The sequence below is a fragment of the Micromys minutus genome (genome assembly GCF_963924665.1).
Source record: "Micromys minutus genome assembly, chromosome: 3".
NCBI classification, from domain to species: domain Eukaryota; kingdom Metazoa; phylum Chordata; class Mammalia; order Rodentia; family Muridae; genus Micromys; species Micromys minutus.
Genome location: NC_137972.1, coordinates 28084836 through 28092976, shown reverse-complemented (window position 1 = coordinate 28092976; position 8141 = coordinate 28084836).

The following is an 8141-nucleotide window of genomic DNA, read 5'->3' as shown; positions in this document are numbered from 1 at the left end:
CAGAAAATTGGAGGAAGCTGCAGAGACTCCCTGCTAGTAGACACAGTTGTACCCATTGGACAGAGAAAAGTTCCTTCCTCTCTCAGGAAGACAGACTGTGTCCTCCACACACAGATTTAAAATGTCCCAACCTCTGCCTACCCCAACCTCCTCTGAGGATTTGGGATAGAGGCAAAGCCACTATGGGCTTCTGGCCTCCCCCTGCACGACTCACTCTGGCTTCCACCGCTACCTAAGCAAGAAAAAAGATCTTGCCATCCAGGCTTAGGGTACCTGTGCCCACAGCCTAATACATCCCTAGAACTCCCTCAGAAGCCTCCTGGCTGTTAGCCCACCACAGGGCCAAGGCCCAGCAATTATTCACTAAAATCGAGAAGCACTGTTTAGAGGATTTTATGCCCCAGGCTCACAGTTACCAGATTCCTGACTGTCGTGGTGCATTGTAGACAGAGCTGGCTGTCTCCCTTGGGTACTTGGTGCCCCAGGCTGGTGTTGACTAGGAGATATGTTTGTTTGTTAGTTTCCACCATTTGATACATTTGTCTTCTCTCAGTGATATCCTTTAAGAAATGTAAGCTTCTGGTGGTAGCTACTGTGTACATTCTCAGGAGCTAGAGCAGAGCCCAGCAAACAGACTCTGGGCCTAGTGAGTCTGTATTAAAAGACAGTGATCTGGATGGTACGAGGTACTCTGCTAAGAACCTTGTGATTGCTAAGGAAAGGCTCATGACTACCTACAAGCTGCACACTTTGCAACCCTGATGTCACTTGTATGCTTGGGAAAGAAAGCAAGCACAGAGTTCGGTGTGCAGCAAAAGGCAGGCCGCAGAAGGCACCATGAACTGCACAGAGGAGTCTTGCAAGCCAGCAGTGGGCAGACTAGCATTGTATGCGTCGGGCTATTGTTTCTGGCTGTGCATAGCTCTGTGCTGCCCACACCCCACACTTTACAGAGCCTCTTTGGCTAAGGAGAAGGTGGGGGTTGGAACAAGCCACGTCTCATTTTCTTTAACCAGCCCAAGGAGAAACAGAGCATGGATTTCTGAGAGTCTCATAATTAAATGAATTAAAATGTTTTCCTTCGTGGTGACTTTGCCAACTGCCATCCACCCCTCTTTGGCCCTGTTCCCAGAGAGTGGCAGAACTGGGAGGATGCAGAGTGACATGTTGGCTCCAAGGGGTGAGCAGGGTGCCTCCAGAGCAATTAGCTTATGCATCATCATTTTGGGGCAGGGGTGGGGGCGAGATTTATGGCTAGCCTTCAGAGCATTCCAGTCCAGACCTTCTCAGCCCAGATCTTTTTTGCTGGAGACGTTCCTGGAAGCGGAAGCTTGGTATTAATTCCAATCACAGTCAGATGGGAGCCCATTCATAAGATAGCTGTCCACAGACTCCTCTCCCGTCACTCCAGCCTGACCTTGAGCCACTAGTGCTGTCAAAGAGGAAAACGCTGGACTCAACCGCAGCCTTCCCAGCAGGCCTAAGTGGCAAAAGAGGAAGGCACATAGAAGAATGGGACATGATGGCCTAATGGCTCAGCATCTCTAGTCTGGGTGTCATCCTCAATATCCTTGTCGCATTCTTTTAGCAAGGAGGTAATACTCAAGGGACTATGCCTGTGGTCTGAAGTCTCCCAGGCCCCAGGGCCACCCTTTGACTTAGATTCTGCAGTGGCCTCTCTTGTTCTAGAGCTGCAGTCAAGTTTTGGATGAGCCAGAGGCATGGTCACTGAAGCTTTCAAAGGCCAGGTAGCTGGGAGACCAAAACCCACTCTTTGAGCCACCATGGCCCCCTTTTGACCTGAGGCCACAACTCCTGGGACTCCCTAATGAGCCTGGGCTGTCTGTAACCTGTATACGTCTATTAGAATATCTGCAGATGGATGTTGCTCACAACCCCACGGACTAAATATAAACCCTAGGAAGCAATTACCCAAGTATTGATTATGGATTAGGCTAACGACATTACTAATTACATCTAAAGATGTGTATCTATGCACCAGCCTGTTAATGGCTTGCATGAGGTATTAAGGTTGCTAATTAGGACAAACAGCAGGTTTATCGCTGTAATTTCCAGGTCCCCAGAGGAAAGATATAGTCTCCCTTCCCCAAGCCTGAGCTTTCTAAGGATCCAATGGCTGAGGCCTAACAGGCTCTATCCATCACACTGGGCCTCAGGTTTCCTCCCATCTGATAGCCTCTCCCTGTGCACCTATCGCCCTGCATGAAAAGGCAGAAGTGAGTGACCCAGGGCTGACTGCACGGCCACAGAGTCTTGAAAGAAACATCTTGGATCTGTGGTTGGCATTCCTGAGAAGGTTGTGCTCCAGGAATTGCAGACAAAGTAGAGATCCTTGACTTCCTGCTGGAGTGGGTTGGGGAGGTGTTGGGGTGGGAGGTATTGGGGTAGGAGGAGGCAGGGTGGGGAGTTCAATACAGCAGCAGCCAACAACATTTGTAGATATAGGTCAGTGCGATAGGTCAGTGAGCAGCAGGGTGCTGGCCTATCCACAGTTCTAAGACCAGCCCTTAATCTTGGGACAGCATGGTGGGTGTACTGGCTGGTTTTGTGTCAACTTGACACAAGCTGGAGTTATCACAGAGAAAGGAACCTCAGTTGATAAAATGTCTCCATGAGATCCAGCTGTAAGGCATTGTCTCAAATAGTGATCAAGGGGAGAGGGCCCAGCCCATTGTGGGTGGAGCCATCCCTGGGATGGTGGTCCTGGGTTCTATAAGAAAGCAAGCTGAGCAAGCCATGGGAAACAAGCCAGTAAGTAACATCCCTCCATGGCCTCTGTATCAGCTCCTGCTTCCTGACCTGCTGGAGTGCCAGTCCTGACTTCCTTTGGTGATGAACAGCAATGTGAACGTGTAAGCTGAATAAACCCTTTCCTCCACAACGTACTTCTTGGTCATGATGATTTGTGCAGGAATAGAAACCCTGACTCAGACAGTCGGGGAGCATCAGTCTTCATCTATGAGGTCTTCAGGGATCACCTACATGATCCCTGGCCCCACCCATAGATATGGCAGTCTTTTGACAGAGGCAACCTTGAAAGTCTTACCCTTCTCCTCCTTGAGGGCCAGGAGCCCCTCTGCTCACTGAGACCCCTCCTGGGCAGCCATGACAGAATGTTAGAGACCACTTTTGTGTTCACAGAGTACAAACTCAGTAAACAATGGTTGTGGAGATCTACCTTGATAAGAGCTACCTTCCTTTCTCTAACCCTTTCATCAGAATTCTATGGTTAGTTATTTGTTTGATTTTTTAAAAAATCTTTACTTTTTATATAGTTTGGCGTTATAGGATTCTAGTTACTTATTTATGTTTAAGATCTCTTACATTGAACATGTGTGGGGTTGCATGCAAGTTCAGTGCCCACAGAAACCAGAAGAGCAACAGATCCTCTGGAACTGGAGTTGCAGGGGGCTGTGAGCTGCCCAGTATAGCCATTGGGAGCCAAACTTGGGTTGTCTATAAGAACAGCACATGATCTTTACCACTACATCATTTCTTCAGGCCCGGGGTCTTATTGTTTTAAATAAAACCATTTCCTTGTGATATTTATTTTTAATTTACTGTATTTTAAGTACCTAACAAATGCATGAATATATTTTTGCTGGAAACTCAGATCTTCTAGACAAAGTCAAATGCCCCTTGCCCACATCCTTACACTGAATCAGCACACATGCTTCTGGTGCTCCTCGTGGCTTTGTGTCTGGGTGTGCTGTGTACTCGGATACATGCAGAAGGCTGTTAGGGAGCATCTCATTACATGATGCCACCCACCTGGACATGTCATCGATTTGTGGTCTGGCTGGTATTTGTAACACACCATTCATAATCTGATACAAGTTCTACAAGGGGACAGGTGGAGGCCACATCTGCCTGCAGAGGCACAGTTGTGTGTAGAGGGTACGTGACAGTCAACACTCCTTAGCGACATCTGTCAAGCACAGCCTTTGCTGAGGCCAGACTTCCACATGTGGCAAGTGTCCTTTTGGAGGCTCTCTATCGGCCCTCTCCTGTACTGCCACCAACTCCACAGAGAGAATGTTGAAGGAACAGGTACCTGGGCATTCAGCCCAATGCAGGAAGGGGAAGATGAAAGCCTTTTTCAGTTTTCCTCAACTTGTGACATCAGTGGATGATCTCATCAAACCCTGCAGGTGGAGGGTACGAGAAGTTCAAAGAGCACCAAGGTGGGAATGGTGACAATGGCGTCAACAATGGGGACTGTGCCAGCAATAGTCACACTGAAATCTGGATAATGCAGCAGGGGACAAATGCTATGCACCTGTCTAAGGATGCAGTCCTAGCCCCATGCTCAGGGACATCATGTTCATACCCACCTCTGCCTTTGTGTGCTCTGACCATGTCAGAGTGTGGGACTAAAACAATACAGTGACCTTTTTACTTTTGTGTCAGGGGTCTTCAGGTGTCCACCTGAGGTCTAGTTGGCGACCTTTATACTCCTGCTGAAAAGGGCTGGATCTCAGTCTATGGTGTTTCTGAATACAAAGCCTGCTGACCAAGGGAGGTGGCCAGGTGCATACTCAGACTTACTCAGAGACTCCTGGTCCGAGATATTTTTACTTAAAGCAAACAGCAGTCACCACAGCCTTCAGGATAGCATGTGAGAACTACAGCAACTCTCTATGAGGGGTAGGACCCAGGGACAAAGTGAAAGACCACTGAAGGCAGGTATTATACCAGACAGGAGCAGCTCTCAGGGTACCTAGCAGGTTGTGGGTAGAGTGAACTCTCAGAGAACATCAGTAGGGAAAATGGACTCTGGCTTTTTCACAATGGTGCTGGCTGCAACAGTGAGTTAAACAGCCTGAGACCAGGGGTAGACCTAGGGTCATATGGAAGGGGAGAAGACCAGAGGTTGGGAGCCAGCAGGTCGTTTTGCCCTCTTGAGAAGAAGTGGCTCAAGATTAGCATCCAAGAAGGGCATAGAGGCACACATCTGTAATTCATAGCATTTGAGGAGCTGAGGCAGGAGAGTCAAGACTTCAAGGCCAACCTTGGCTATATAAGAGGCTCAGTGGCTACAGAACGGGCTCCATATTGAGACCCTGTCTGAAAACAAATAAAAATTATCATTCAGGTGGTGGATATTAGATTAATTCAGACACTGACAACACTTCTTAGACTGCAGGTGGCTTGCAGGAGGTTTCAGCCATGGGGACTGACAGAAGCTAGCACTCAGTAAACTGCCAAAGGACTGCAGCTCCAGACCCCTGAGGAGCTAGAGCCTGAATGTGGCTGAGACAGAACAATCGAAGCTGCTTCCCTACAAGAAATGGAGATGAAGCATCATGTCAGAAAGGAACTGTTCTTAACGCCGGGAAGCTCTGATGACAAAGACCACATTCTGACCACTGACCACTGACCACCCACTTCACTGGCATCCCAACAGCTACTGGGATGGAGCAGGCTCTGGTGGCCAACTCTGAGGACCAACCACATCATGTACATCCATAGTTGCCCCATCTTCTAGGCATTCTTCAACTGCCCTGACCTCCAGTTTACATTCACCGAATGAATGGATGGATGGGTGGATAAATGGATGGATGGATGGATGGACGGATGGATAAATGAATGGGTGGGTGGGTGGATGAGTGAATGGATGGGTGGGTGGATGGATGGATGGATGGATGGATGGATAAATGAATGGGTGGGTGAATGGATGAGTGGATGGATGGATGGATGGATGGATGGATGGATGGATGGATGGGTGGGTTGTGGATGGATGGATGGATGGGTGGGTGAATGGATGGATGGATGGATGGATGAATGGATGGGTGGGTGGATGGATGGATGGATGTATAGATAGGTAGGTGGGTGGATGGATGGATGAATGAATGGATGGATGGATGGATGGATGGATGGATGAATGGATGGATGGATGGGTGAGTAGATGGATGGATGGATGGATGGATGGATGGATGGATGGATGGATAGATCAACATCCCATTTCCCCTTTACACACAGACAACTCCCCTGGGTTTTTAGCTTGCTGAACTAAATAAAATATTATGGAAGCTCTGCAGCCTTGAGTCAAGCCTCTCTTGAGTGGCTCCCGTAAGCAGCTAGCAATGTTTTACCATTATGCCTTTTCAAACCTGGCTCTTAGCTCCAAGAATCCCTGAATCCACTGTCATTCTTCTACCTTCCCTTTTAGGACATAGGCTTAGCCTTGTGTGCACTTGAGCTCTCCAAAGCTGACTTCAGCCTGGCTTAACTCCCCACATCACACCCTCCCTCATAGAGGTCTGCAGCTTGGCTGTCACTCTCCAAACAGCCTGGTCTAGGCTTCCTTGCTTTTGTTCCAGTGTTTCCATGGCAGGGTTGGAGGGGGTGTGGGTGGGGTGGGGGAAACGAGACTCACTCTAATTCCAGCCCTGAATTCTAACTTAAGAACCAAGGTCACCCTCTATGGTGGCAACTGTATTGCTTCAGCAAGTATTTTCAGACCAGTGTTGGACAGACCTAATTTCCAGACCCCCTCCTCACTCAGGGCCTGGTGTCTGCTTTTGTCTGAGTGATGACATCACTTTGGTGTCTTCAGAGAACATCCTCCACCATCAGAAAACATGCCCAACTCAGAGTCACTGGCTGTTGCTGCACACTCTTCATCTGCACATACAGGGAGATGATCTGAAATCATCTGTTCCCCAGGTGGGGCTTTAGTCGGGTATCAGTGGAGTTGGGAACAGACATCTTCTGGACATCCAGAGTTGAGCATGGGAACCTTCCAGTAGAGCCACCTGCTCCATCCTGACAGATTGACATAAGGAAGGTGGAAACACTCTGTTCCTGGCCTTGGCTGACCAGCAAAGGAGGATTGAGAAATGTGTCTGGCACTAAGGATGCTGGAGAATGCATAAGTAGCCAGCTCACTTACTGGAAGCAAAATGATCTAATCTGCCTAGCCAGCCTGAATCTTAATGGGGAGACCATGCCACAAGGGTGGGAAGGCTGGAAAGAGAGCTTCTCTGTGCCCAGAGTGGAAGCTTGACCATAACCAACTCCCGTGGCCATCTGCCATCCCTCCTGCCTGGGAAAAGCAGAGGCCCTTTAAAAACTGGTGCCTCTGAAAATGTCACTTTGTAACTAACCCAAGATCTACCTGGTAGTACTAAAATGCATATGGACAAGGAGCAAGATTTTAAGTGAGCTCCTGAGTGGGCCTGGTCCTCTCCTGCCTGCTGTCTTCTGTCACAAAAATTTCAACAACCAAATCCATTTATGTACTTTGCAGAAAATATCATCCTTTTTGATTTCCTGTGGCAATAATATATATTTTAATTATATATACATACATATATGCATATATATATATATATATATATATATATATATATATAATGTATTTATCCTCAAAGAATAAATAAGAAGGAGACATTAAAACCCCTTGCAAACATACAGAACTTTCCCTGAGTGGGCTGCCCAGTGCACAAAATGCCATTTTTCACACACACACACACACACACACACACACACATACACACACACGGGGGGGAAGGGGGAGAGAGAGTGAGAGAGATTGACAGAGAGACTGACAGAGAGATTGACAGAGAGAGAGGGGGAGAGAGAGATCTAGGCTAGCTATAAACTCACTGTCCTCCTGGGTGCTGGGAGTTTTGGACTTCTGGTGAATTCTGGGGTGATACAAAAGAGCCAAAGACCACACTTTGAGTCTCAAGATATTGCTAGGTGTTTTTAGAGATATTTATATGTTTTTTATTCTACATCTCTAAAACCACATACTTTTAAATGACCTGACTTCGTTTAATTACCTGTTATGGCCCCCTCCTCCACATTAAATACATACTTCATGCCAGCTGTGCTGGTGCACACTTTACCCCAGCCCTTGGGAAGCAGAAACAGATGGATCTCTGTGAGTTTGAGGCCAGCCTGATTTACAGAGAGTTCAGGATGTCCAGAGAAACTGTGTACCAGGAACTGGAGAGATGGCTCAGCAATTGCATGCTATCTGTTCTTCCAAAGGACCACAATTCAATTCCCAGCACCCTACATCAGGTGGCTTACCACCACCTGTAACTCCAGCTCTAGAGGTTTTGACAGCTTCCACGGGCACCCATATATATCCTACATATACAAATAAA